Source organism: Elephas maximus, chromosome 3 (genome assembly GCF_024166365.1).
Source record: "Elephas maximus indicus isolate mEleMax1 chromosome 3, mEleMax1 primary haplotype, whole genome shotgun sequence".
Classification (NCBI taxonomy): Eukaryota; Metazoa; Chordata; class Mammalia; order Proboscidea; family Elephantidae; genus Elephas; species Elephas maximus.
In genome coordinates, this window is record NC_064821.1 from 183,927,330 (window position 1) to 183,939,986 (window position 12,657).

Below are 12,657 nucleotides of genomic sequence, written 5' to 3' on the forward strand. Positions count from 1 at the left end.
CTGTGTTAGTTCCCTAAGCCCCTCTCTGAAGCTCCCTGGAAGAAACAGTCTGGAATTTGGTTTTCGGGTAATACTTAGTAGTCAATTCTCAGAGATGCCCTAGGATAATGAAGGCCTTTAGCACAGGACAGTTTGGGGTTTTGGACCTCCTCGGCTGGACATTTATGGCCTTGAGGAAGAGCTGGATCCAAGCTGCATTGCTCTTTCATATGATGCAGCTCCAGGAAAAAAGAGGGCCCTCAGGGTAATGAGGAGCTGTGAGGTCATTGAGTCCAGGTTTGCCAGTCTGTTTCCATTTCTGCGAAGGAGGTTGGAAAACCAAGACCTTGGGCCAAATATAGATGGTGGACAAAACCAGACCATGGGTTATTGGATGTGTTATGAGTTACGAAGGAATTTCTAAGGTAGGAGCATTTGTGGTTCAGCTAGAATCCTCCCCTCACACATTGCCGACCTAGGTTCAATCTCTGGCCAAAGCATATAGTTGTTTTTCTTCTTTTCTCTCTGCCAGCATAACCTCATTTACTACCGTTGCTGAAGTCTTTATTACAAAGTAAGTCTGGTCTAGGCAGAGATCCAGCAGCCAGGAGCAGGGCTGCTGTCAACTGAGGAAAATGTGGGAAAGAAAAAAAATCCCAGTGTTGATTGGAACAAAAGATGTTAAAGAGTTTGTCTATCCAATGAATTGGCAACATTGGGGGTCAGATTGGATCCTTGGAAGGATTGTGCTTGGCCTAAGATGCAACAGCTATACCAGAAGGCCTTGTCTTCCAAGGCAAGAAGTAGGTTCTAGCGTGTTTCTGCATTATGGAGCTTTTAGAACTAATATCCTTGTCACATTTGCCTATATTCCTGGCTAATCCATGAAGTCCAGGAGAAAAATCATAAAGTCACTGTTGACCTGTAATTCGTACCCTGGGCCTTAGTGCACTATGCAGGCGAGATCAAGTAACTGAACCTTCAAGAAGAAGAGTACCTCCGAATCAAGAGCCGGGCAGATACCCCAAAGGTGGTGAAGATGTTAGGGGCATTGTCTTAGGCGCCAGGGAAGGGGCTAAATTTACCAGTAAAAATCCATACAGAGCTGGCAGGAAGCTGTGAGGAGGGCCCTTGGGCTTTTCGAACGCGTAAAGGGCAGGCAAATCCCTGAGGATTCCGCTATGACCTCTAACAATACCAGTGCACGCCACTGAGCTGTTCTCAACAGCGCCATCTGGCGCCACGGAACCTAAGCGCATCCACGAGAGAACTAGGTTAAGGAAGCGTTCAAAGCTGAGGTCCTGAACTGATCTAGGCAGAATCAGGAGGTGCCCGTAAAAAGCAGGAAAAAAAGTGAGCAAAGGAGTGAGAGCCTTCCAGGATCTTTACACCATACATGGTGAATTGTATTTATAAAAATGGTCAGTAACCTAAGCCTCCACATGGAGGCTTACAGTTTTCAGCGGATTATTTGGGACAGAGGTATGCATACAAGTGTTAATATAAAAAATACACGTTTAATTGGTGTGAGTACAGAGTATTGACGCTACGAGTCCCAGATGCAGATTTAGATTTGTTTTCTTTGGCTCTGTCTGCAACTGTGCTCAGGTTGGAGGGAATCTGCGAAGTAGTCAAAACCAATTGCGGTCGAGTCGATTCCGACTCATGGCGACCCGATAAGACCGAGTAGAACTGCCCATAGGGTTTCCAGGGAGCGCCTGGTGTATTTGAATTACCAACCTTTTGGTTAGCAGCTGTACCTCTAAACCACTACGCCACCAGTGTTTCCCGGCCAAGTGGGGCTCACAGGAAATTCGCCTTCAAAGATATAATCTCTTCCTCAGCGTCAGCCTGTGGAGAAGGTTCAGGTGATAAAAGAGGACCTTTAAAACTATCCGGAATGAAAACAAACTTTAAGCAGGACGTGTTCGGTGCCCCGTCTCCCAAAGGCAGATGAGAATTGTGTGCTGGTCTCCCTTCTGACGTAGGGCATAGAAATGAGGTCTGGTTTACGATGCTGAGTAACTGGAGACCTCCTCCCATGTTCTCCACCTCCCCCCCCCCCCCCCCCATTAGGAAACTATTGACGAACAATTAATTTTGAGAAAATGGAAGTTGTTTCCGCCCGGTTTCGAACCGGGGACCTTTCGCGTGTGAGGCGAACGTGATAACCACTACACTACGGAAACCGCGCGATAGGCGGGACCTAAGATTTTATCCATGCACATCGTAAGACCTGTGGCCCCTAAGTATGCCGGCGTCCAACATGCGAAATTCAACTACACTTGAAATTCTACTGCCAGCGGCAAAGTGTTACAGAAAGCTCTCGGGAAAAATACCAACAACCCTTTCAGGCCAAGGAGCCTGCGGCTTCCGCTAGGCCCTAACTCTGTTTTCTGAGCCCACCCCGGAAGCGAGAAGCTCTGGGGCCCACATCCCGGCTTCGGGACCTTCGCAGCTCACTAGGGTTTCCATTTTCAGAACTGAGCTCCTCTGGGCCTCTCCAGCTCCACAGTCCAGGAGCTGTGAACGCCGCCACCCCGGGGCTTTGGACCGGAGCCTCTGTGGCCCTTTTAACGGCGCTGGTAGTAAGTGCTCTTGGCTCTCGACAAACGATCCGTGTTGCCATGAAAAGATGCTCAATGTCATTAGTCGTTATTCGCCCCTGCACTTGTTAGTTGCCATGGAGTCATTACGACTCATGGCGACCCTATGAGCGCAGTGTAAAACTGCTCCAGAGGGTTTTCAAGGCTGTGACCTTAGAGAAGCAGATTGTCAGTTAGTAGTCGAGTACCTAACGGATTGGCAGAAAAACAGAAAACAAGTGTTGTCCAGGATATGGAAAACTGCAACTCTCACCCATTGCTGGTGGGATTGTAAAATGCTTCAGTCTCTGTGGAAATCTTTGGTGGTTCCTCAAAAAGTTAAACAATTACCATACCAAAAAAAAAAAAAACAAAAACCCAGTGCCGTCGAGTCGATTCCACCTCAGAGCGACCATACCAACCCAAAAAAACCAATGCCATATGAGCCAACAATTCCATTACTAGGTATATACCCCAAAGAACTCAAAGTAGTAATGCAGATACTTGTACACCAATGTTCATTGCAGCACTATTCACAATATCCAAAAAGTGTAAACAAACCAATTGTTCATCAACAGAGGAATGGATAAACAAAATGTGTTATATCCATTAAAAAAAACTTTACGTGTGTATAAGTTTTTGTGTGAGAGACTGACTTGATTTGTAAGCTTTCACCCAAAGCACAGTAAAAATTTAAAAAAAAAAAAAAAAAACAAAGACAAAAAAACTTTACCTTCGAGTCAGTTCCGACTCATAGAGACCCTATGAGGACAGAGTAGAACTGCCCCATAGGATATCCAAGGAGGGAAAGATGAATTCGAACTTTCAACCTTTTGGCTTATTCAGCCATCAGGGGAAAGGGCAGTTCTGATGCATGCTAAGACATGGATGAATCTAGAAAAATTATGCTGAATGAAATAAGCCAGACAGAAGAGGACAAATATTACATGACCCCACTTAATATGGAATATCTAAAATAGGCGAATGCATAGAGACCAAAGTTTATTTAGTGGTTACCAGAGTGGGTGGGAAGGAAAAAGCAGCAATTATTGCTTAAACGGCGCTGAATTTCTGTTTAGGATGCTGAGGAAATTTGGAAGCGGATAGTGGGGATGATTCTACACACGGTGAACCTAATTAATGTCACTGAATTGTGCACATAAAATGGTTGAAATGACAAGTGTTTTTGCTATATATTTCATCACACAAACTCAAAATGGTCTGCACTTCTAGTCCGCCCCAGAACAGCAGAAGAACCCTCCCTCCTGGCCCTACCCTGCGCTCCCCCTGGGGCCTGACCTGCACTCTTGCCCTCTTTCCGCTCAAGCCCTTTTGCCTCAGCACCTCTCTGACCGCCTTATGACACTTGTGGGGTCTCTTGTTCCATGAGACTCAAGTCCAATACTTTAATCATGCCTTCATGTCTTAGCTCTACCTTAACAAAGGCAGAAACATGTGTCTTAGGGCATTTGGCTCTTTGAAAATGTCGAAAAACCAACACAGGCCAAGCCAATCTCGGGGCCTGCATTGAAATCGTTTCAACACCAGGCCAGGAGGCCGAGTAAAAACCGCAGGACCCAGGGGCAGCTCACGCAGAGTTCAGGATCGCTTGCTTTCTCCCTCCTCAGTCTTGAGATTGTTTTTGAAGGGCAGTTATGTTTCAACACTAGAGATTCATTTTGCTTGCCTTTTTTATTTTCCTGCTCAGCAGGTCAGGGAGTGCTAATTTTAACGCAGGCGGTTTGCACAGAGCCACAGTGTCTGGACAGATTTTCACCTTCGCCGCACAGCAACCACCATTAGGCAAAGAGTTTCTTTTGCTGAAAGACTTTAATGTTATTCTGCCTATGGTTTCCCTTAGAGGTAAAGTTAAAAAAAAAGAAAAGAAAAGTTTAGAGAAAAACATGCTATTTTGTCCAGCAGTTGCTGCTCTTGGTGCAGTGCTTACCGAGCGGCCTTCACACCCGAAGTTCGAGCGTTCCCACCCTGGGAAAGGCGCAGACTTGCCTGCTCACTGGAAACCAGGACGCGGAGCGCGCGGCTTTGTTTTTTGGTTCAAAGTGGAAGCGAGGATACAATAGGACCACATCACGCTCACCAGCGACCTAGGACCGAGTTCCAGACGATGCGGACTGCGGAAATTCATAACGTACTTGTCTTCTTTCCTTCCCTCCTTGATCTGTCTTCCGCCTCCACCGCCCACCCAGAGGAGAGGGAGGATTCAACGCCTTTCTGCCCCGTCAGGACCCTTTGGGTCCCTCCTAAACAGGACAAAGGGGACCTACAGAGGTGGACGGGACAGCAGGCTACTGGGGAACCACAAACGACCGCGTGCGTCCGGGCGCATCGCACACCTGCGCCTCTCCGGGTTCAAGAAACGGAAAAAAAGGCGCCTTTGGAAGCTTCTCTGCAGGCAGAACCCGAAGGGAGTGGGGGGTTCGTGGTTCCTAAGACGAGTCGAGCGGAGGGGTCTCAGGCATGTCTCTGACTCTTCAAGACAGGCCAGGAAGAGGCTGATTTTGAGGGACAGAGCCAAAGAAAAGGGGCTGAGGCTGTCCAACCCCAGTACCCTGGGATTAAGGGTCTCGAACCCTAAGGTCTGAGCGAGCCCGGGGTCGCGCCTTAAACTGATCTCCAGCCTGTATTAGGAGAGTCGTTGGTCCCAATTCAGAGCTCAGGAAAGGGAGGGACTGGGTAGGCCAACGTCCACATCTGACGAACAAGAAGAGATGAATTCCTAACTGATTAGATGTGGGCTCTGTGGAAAAGAACGGCTTCAAGGAGAACTCGCAGTTTTTTTGTCCGAGCATTTGGAAGGATGGCAAAACTGCAGGTGCAGCGGGCTTTAGGGGTTCAATTCGGGGTCCCGGGACCAGGTTTGAAATATTTCCATCCAAGCTGTCTCCGTTTCCGCATCGGTCTGAGCCCTTTTTGATGCTGGACATCTCGGGGCTCCTGCTCGGCCCCCTTCCCACCCTGGGCGCCCCCTCCCTGCAAGCTCGCCCCCTGCCCTGGTCCCGGCCACCACGTCTCCACGCGCTGCCGCGACGCAAAGGCGCACGTCTAGGCCAGGTCTGAGGTAGGGCGGGGAAGAGCCACCTCGCTCCGAGACAGTGGCGACCTGAGAGCTCTCGGTGTGCGGCAGGCTGGCTCGCCTTTTGGAGAAGGCGGGGAGGAAAGGGCCTTCGGGGACGATCGCAGGAGGAGAGGGCGGCACCCGGGCAGGTAGGCGTCCCGGCTTCCCCGAGTTTGGTGCAAAGCGATGTTCGGCTGGGAGGCGGGAGAAAAAGGACGGCCTACCAGTTCCCTGGTGGTCTAGTGGCTAGGATTCGGCGCTCTCACCGCCGCTGCCCGGGTTCGATTCCCGGCCAGGGAAGGGAGCTTTTGCTACGTCTCTCCTCCTCAGAAATCTTCTTTAGCCCCGTTTAATGCGAGGAGGCCGGGCATTGCCTAGGCTTGGAGAAGTGAGAGGTGCTGAGCAGCTGTTCAACGACTGGGAGCCCCCAAGAACTGCATCCTGCTGTGGGTCACCGGGAACCGCCACCGCTTCTGCTGTCCTCATCTTAGAAGCCTAACCTTTCGCTTTCAGAGATTTCATCTCAAGAGAACAAAATAGAACGTGGGACAAGAGCTCCAATCCTCCTTTTCAAAAAATTTTGAAACATCTATAGTAACTGCGTATATTCGTCCTATAAGAATTGTCCTATAAGGTCGCTATGAGTCGGAATCGACTCGACAGCGCTGGTTTTTTAATAATGTTCTTCCCGCACATTTTACCAGAGAACACTTTTCACATTTGCTTTGTCAGTCTCTCCATATGTATGCATTTGCTATCGCATTTGAGAGTAACTTACAGATAACTCTAGATTCTTTTGGTTACTGCTTTCCTTTGGCAATATCCCTCTAAACTAGCCTCTTGGAGACCCCTCCTTTTTGTCCTCTCAAAGAGGCCCCTCTTGCACACTCTGAGGTGTGACCTAGAGCCCCTTCTATGAACTACAGACTCCAAGCACTGGGGAAATTCAAGAGTTTAGAGATTACCTCCTGGGAACTAGTGCAAAAGGCCAAATCCTTGGAGTAAAATTAATTGCACGCTCCACAGTACATGTCGAAATTTGAAAACAGATAGCGGTGATGGTTCCACAACAAGGTGAACTTAATGTCACTGAATTGTGCGCATAAAATGGTTGAAATGACATATGTTTTGTTATATATTTCATCACACACACTCAAAATGATCCACATTTCCAGTCCACCCAGGAACAGTAGAACCCTCCCTCCTGGCTGTACCCTGCACTCTCCCTGGAGCCTGACCTGCCCTGTTTCTTCTCAAGCCCTTTTGCCTCAGCACCTCTCCACTGTCCCCTCTCCGGGTCTTGAGGTGTCTCTTGTTCTATGCGACTCAATTTAAGTCTGATATTTTAATCACACCTTCATATTTTAAAGTGGCATTACTAGGGGTGTGTGTGAAGGATGGGGTGCAGACCAAACCAGGTGACACTGTCAGAGGGGTTGACACCAAAATGACTGTTTATAAAATTTTTGTGCAATGTTCAAGCAGAAATTTATTATTTTTTACAAAAATAAAAACAGTTATAACAACAAAAATGTTTTCGTAAGCCCAGCTTACATGTATCAATATACCTACAAGTCTACAACTCTGTGCCAATTTGCTTTTTGAACATTCTAATGTGCTCTGGAGAGAACTGTCATTATTACCCAATTACAATAACACTTCAAATCATGTGATTTTGTCTGCATGCCCTGCAAATACCTGCTAGAAGCACCCACTGTTGTTTTTGTTGCTGCTGTTTTTATAGTTGCTCATTTTGCCAAATTATCTGGTATTTTAGTTATGAATATTGGGGTAATTCATATTTGTGAATCTATATTAATAACTTTTTGAGAAGGAAATAGTAATTAAAGAAAAAGAGGGAGAAAAACACTTCTGTTCATTTAGTAATAATGTTGTAAGTAATAATGCTGTAATTCAATGTAGAAATATTTTACAAATATTTTGCTGTTAGTATTCATATAATCTAAGAAATAGTACAGTTTAGCAATTTACCACTATATAACTTATTATTTCATGATTAAAGTTGATAAAAAATACTACTAAGAATTCTGTTAGATGCATTGATAATGACTGGTGATTGGAATGTGAAGGTTGGAAACAAAGATGAAGGATCAGTAGTTGGAAAACATGGCCTTGGTGATAGAAATGATGCCACAGATCGCATGATAGAATTTTGCAAGACCAACAACTTCCTCATTGCAAATACCTTTTTTCAACAATGTAAACAGCGACTGTACACATGGACTTCACCAGGTGGAATATACAGGAATCAATTCAACTACATCTGTGGAAAGAGAAGGTGGAGAAGCTCAATATCATCAGTCAGCACAAAGCCAGTGGCCTACTGTGGAATAGACCATCAATTGCTAACATGCAAGTTCAAGTTGAAGCTGAAGAAAATTAGAACAAATCCATGAGAGCCAAAATATAACCTTGAGTATACCCCACCTCAATTTTGAGACCATCTCAAGAATAGATTTGACGCATTCAACACTAATGACCAAAGACCAGACAAGTTGTAGAATGACATCAAGGATACCATACCTGAAGAAAGCAAAAGATTATTAAAAAGACAGGAAAGAAAGAACAGACCAAAATGAATGTCAGAAGAGACTCTGAAACTTGCTCTTGAACATCGAATAGCTAAAGCAAAAGGAAGAAATGATCAAGTAAAAGAGTTGAAGAGAAGATTTCAAAGGGCGGCTTAAGAAGACAAAGTGAAGTATTATAATAAAATGTGCAAAAGACCTGGAGTTAGAAAACCAAAAGGGAAGAACACAGTCAGCATTTCTCAAGCTGAAAGAAGTGAAGAAAAAATTCAGCCCCAGGTTTCAACATTGAAGGATTCAATGGGGAAAAATACTGAATGACTCAGAAAGCATCAAAAGAAGATGGAGGAATACACGGAGTCACTGTACCAAAGGAGCTGGTGGATGTTCAACTCTTTCAGGGAGAAGCATATGATCAAGAACCAACGGCATTGAAGGAAGAAGTCCAAGCTACACTGAAGCCATTGGCGAAAAACAAGGCTCCAGGAATTGAAGGAAACCAACTGAGATGTTTCAATAAACGGATGCAGTGCTGGAGTTGCTCACTTGTCTATGCCAAGAAATTTGGAAGATAGCTACCTGGTCAACCAACTGGAAGCGATCCATATTTGTGCCCATTCCAAAGAAAGGTGATCCAACAGAATGTGGAAATTATGAAACAATATTATTAATATCACATACAAGTAAATTTTTGTTGAAGATAATTAAAAAACAGTTGTAGTAATATATCGACAGGGAACTGCCAGAAATTAAAGCCAGATTCAGAAGAGGATGTGGAATGAGGGATGTCATTGCTGATGTCGGATGGATCTTGGCTAAAAGCAGAGTGTACCAGAAAGATGTTTACATGTGTTTTATTGACCATGCAAATGCATTTGACTGTTTGGATCATAACAAATTATGAATAACATTGCAAAGAATGAAAATTCCAGAACACTTAATTGTGCTCTTGAGGAAACTGTACATAGACCAAGAAGCAGTAGTACGAACAGCACAAGGGGATACTGCATGGTTTAAAGTCAGGAAAGGTGTGCATCAGGGTTGTATTCTTTCACCATACCTACTCAGTCCATATACTGAGCAAATAATCCCAGAAGCTGGACTACATGAAAAGAATGGGACATTAGGATTGGAGGAAGACTCATTAACAACCTATGATATGCAGATGGCACAACCTCGCTCGCTGAAAGTGAAGAGGACTTGAAGCACTTACTGATGAAGATCAAAGACTACATACAGCTTTCAGTATGGATTAAACAAAAATCCTCACAACTGGACCAACAAGCAGCATCATGATAAGTGGAGAAAAGATTGAAGTTGTCAAGGATTTCATTTTACTTGGATCCACAATAAATGCCTATGGAAGGAGCAGTTGAGAAATCAGAAGATGTATCGCATTGGACAAATCTGCTGTAAAAGAACTCTTTAAAGTGTTAAAAGACAAAGATGTCACTGTTACTGCAATTTCACAAGTTAGAGCTGCCTGCTGCAAATAGCCAATTCTTGAGACAGGGGTGAGGTGGGTAGCAAGAGCTTTATTAGATATACCAGTATATGGAGACAGAGGGGAATGATCTCCTCCTAAAATCGTCTGTCTCACTAGACTACCAATGGGTTCGGGTTTTTAAGGGAAAAGGGGCCATAAGTTTTAGGGACTTGTGGAATGTGCGCTCTCTTTCTTCTGTTTGGTTTTGGTGGTCGTATCTCAAACATGTTGATCTTTTTCTGCCATTATCCCATCAGCTCAGGGGGTAGCTGGCGCCATCCTTCGTCTTATTTGACAGGCTTAGATCAATATCACTTGTTTTCCACAGTCTTAGAGAAAACGTTGGTTAACACTTAACCATTTGGGGAGCTAACATCAGGATCTTACTTGGAGGCAAGGATGGGCTAGGGGAGGGAAAGGAGAGAAAGAAGAAGGAATTAAAAAAAAAAATTGGTTCAGGTACTGTTCAAGATATGGCTGAGCAGCCTGTTTCATCACTTTGAGGACTAAGGTGCACCTGACCCAAGCCAGAGTCTTTTCAACTTCCTCATATGCATGTGAAAGCTGGACAATGAATAAGGAAGACCAAAGAAGAATTGATGTCTTTCATTTACGGTGTTGTCAAAGAATGTTAAATATACCATGGACTGCAAGAAGAACGAACAAATCTGTCTTGGAAGAAGTATAGCCAGAATGCTCCTTAGAAGCAAGGATGGCAAGACTTTGTCTCACATACTTTGGACATGTTATTAGGAGGGACCAGTCTCTGAAGAAGGACATCATGCTTGGTAAAGCACAGGGTCAGTGAAAAAGAAGACCCTCAACAAGATGGATAGACACAGTGGCCAAAACAATGGGGTCAAGCATAACAATTGTGAGTAGGTAGGTGCAGGACCAGGCAGTGTTTTGTTCTGTTGTACATAGGGTCACTATAAGCCAGAACTGACTGGGGGGCACCTAACAACAAGGATTCCATAAGGTCTGGTACGGGAGGAGATTCATGCATACCAAATAAAAAACCCATTGCCACAGAGTCAATTCCAACTCATAGCGACCCTATAGGACAGAGGAGAACTGACCTATAGAATTTCCAAGGAGCACGTGGTGGATTCGAACTGTTGACTTTTTGGTTAGCAGCCATAGCACTTAACCACTACACCACCAGGGATTCATGTATAGTATAGGTGATATCAATCCTAGTGACTCCAATAATGTTTCGGCCTCACCTTAGCAAAACATGAGATATGTGTCTAAGGGCATTTGGTTGTTTGAAAATATCAAACAACCAGCAAAGGTCAAGCCAGCCTTGGGACTTGCACTGAATTAGTTTCAACACCAGGCCGCAAGGCTGAGTATAAACTGCAGAAGCCAGGGGAACCTCACCCAGATTTCACGATCGCTTGTTTTCTCCCCTCTAAGTCTTGAGATTTTTTTTTGAAGAGCTGTTATATTTCAATACTTGAGGCTCATTTTTGCTTGCCTTTTTTTTATTTTCCTGCTCAGCAGGTCATAGACTGTGAATTTTAACGCAGGCAGTTTGCACAGAGCAGTCCTGTCAGGACAGGTTTTCACCCTGGCCTCATACTGCCAGTTGGCAAAGAGTTTCTTTTGTTGAAAGACTTTGATGTTATCCTCCCTAGGGTCTTCCTTAGAAACGAAGCTCAAAAAAAGAAAAAACTTTGGGGAAGAATGTGCCTATTTTCTCCCGCAGTTGCTACTTTCAGTGCAGTGCTCACCAAGCTGCCTTCACACCTGAAGTTCAAGTGCTCCCCCACCCTGGAGAAGATGCAGACTTGCCTGCTCACTGGACATCAGCACTCAGAGCTCGGCTTTGTTTTTTGGCTGAAAGTGGACATGGGGATATAACTGGACTCCATCACTCTCTCCAGCCACCTAGGACCTACAGTGTCTGAAGATAATGGAGGCAGACCAGTTTGCAAGCCCAGGAACTCCATGGATGGCCAGCTAGAGAAGCTGAGACAAGCATTTTCCCTCAGAGCTGCCAGAGTCTTCCTCTAGAGTCAGTGCCCTGAACTCAGACTTCTAGCCTCCTAAACTGTGATGAAATAAATTTCTGTTCATTAAAGCCACTCTCTTGAACTATTTTTGTTATAGCAGCATTAAGAATCTAAGACACTAGGTTAAGAGCTAAGCAAGCTGATGGGGAGCAAAACAAAAACATTCAACAAGGTACTCTCTTCCCTGCCATAACTTGCATAGAATGGTTGCTAAAGGCTATTCAACCCTCTTAGTTCTCACAGCCTTGAGCCCTATGTTGGAAGCATGACCCAGGACCTGGATTACAAACCCAGGTAGTGGTTTTCTGGTGAATCTGCTGGCATGAATCTAGGAGAAGTTCATTTCTTCACTGGCTGAAGGAATTTTTTTATCCTCCCGTTGTTTGGTGCCTTCCATACCATTTTCTCTCAACCTTGTGATGGCCACACTTACACAAAAGAGAATAAGTGAAAATCATTCCAAGATTTTTTCCCTTTACCACACCTTCCTCACCCATAGGAGGCCAGTTCAGTGTAATACAATCTGACTACATTCCAGGTACTTGCTAGAACATTACTCCTCTATTAGGGCTCATATTTTCATTCTTTTTATTTGTACTGCTCGTAATATTTAACTCTTTTCTCTCTAACACACTGTTATAACTGGAATTTGTACATGATCTGAGAGAACTTGGACCCATTATAATTAGTGGTATTTAGTCTTGAATTTCCGACATATTTAGCCTCATTTCCACCCCCTCATTGTATTTTTAAAAATCTTTTCCTTAGTCTTTTCAGCAGGCTGGTCTGCATGGATATAGTTTTCTGTTTTCCTAGCTGAAGGTAATTATACTTCTAGTTTGAGAAACATTAAAGGAAGTGCTCTGAGCAAGGCTCTTTCGTTCTTACTTTGTTTTCTGTTTATCCCACTCGCATTTCCTTCTCCACTCCTGGGAGGAACAAACCATAAGGGGTTTACCATCTA

At 44.7% G+C, this 12,657-nt stretch overlaps 1 long non-coding RNA gene and 2 other non-coding genes across 4 annotated transcripts in view; 1 reads left to right on the plus strand and 2 right to left on the minus strand.

The window, feature by feature from the left end:
- Nucleotides 1-12,657, minus strand: part of LOC126073542 (uncharacterized) — a 41,089-nt gene that overhangs the window by 12,347 nt on the left and 16,085 nt on the right. The window lies entirely within an intron of this gene.
- On the minus strand, nt 2,096-2,168 carry TRNAV-CAC (transfer RNA valine (anticodon CAC)). Its single transcript has one exon. It is a non-coding gene; the product is annotated as a tRNA-Val (tRNA).
- Nucleotides 5,869-5,940, plus strand: TRNAE-CUC (transfer RNA glutamic acid (anticodon CUC)). Its single transcript has one exon. It is a non-coding gene; the product is annotated as a tRNA-Glu (tRNA).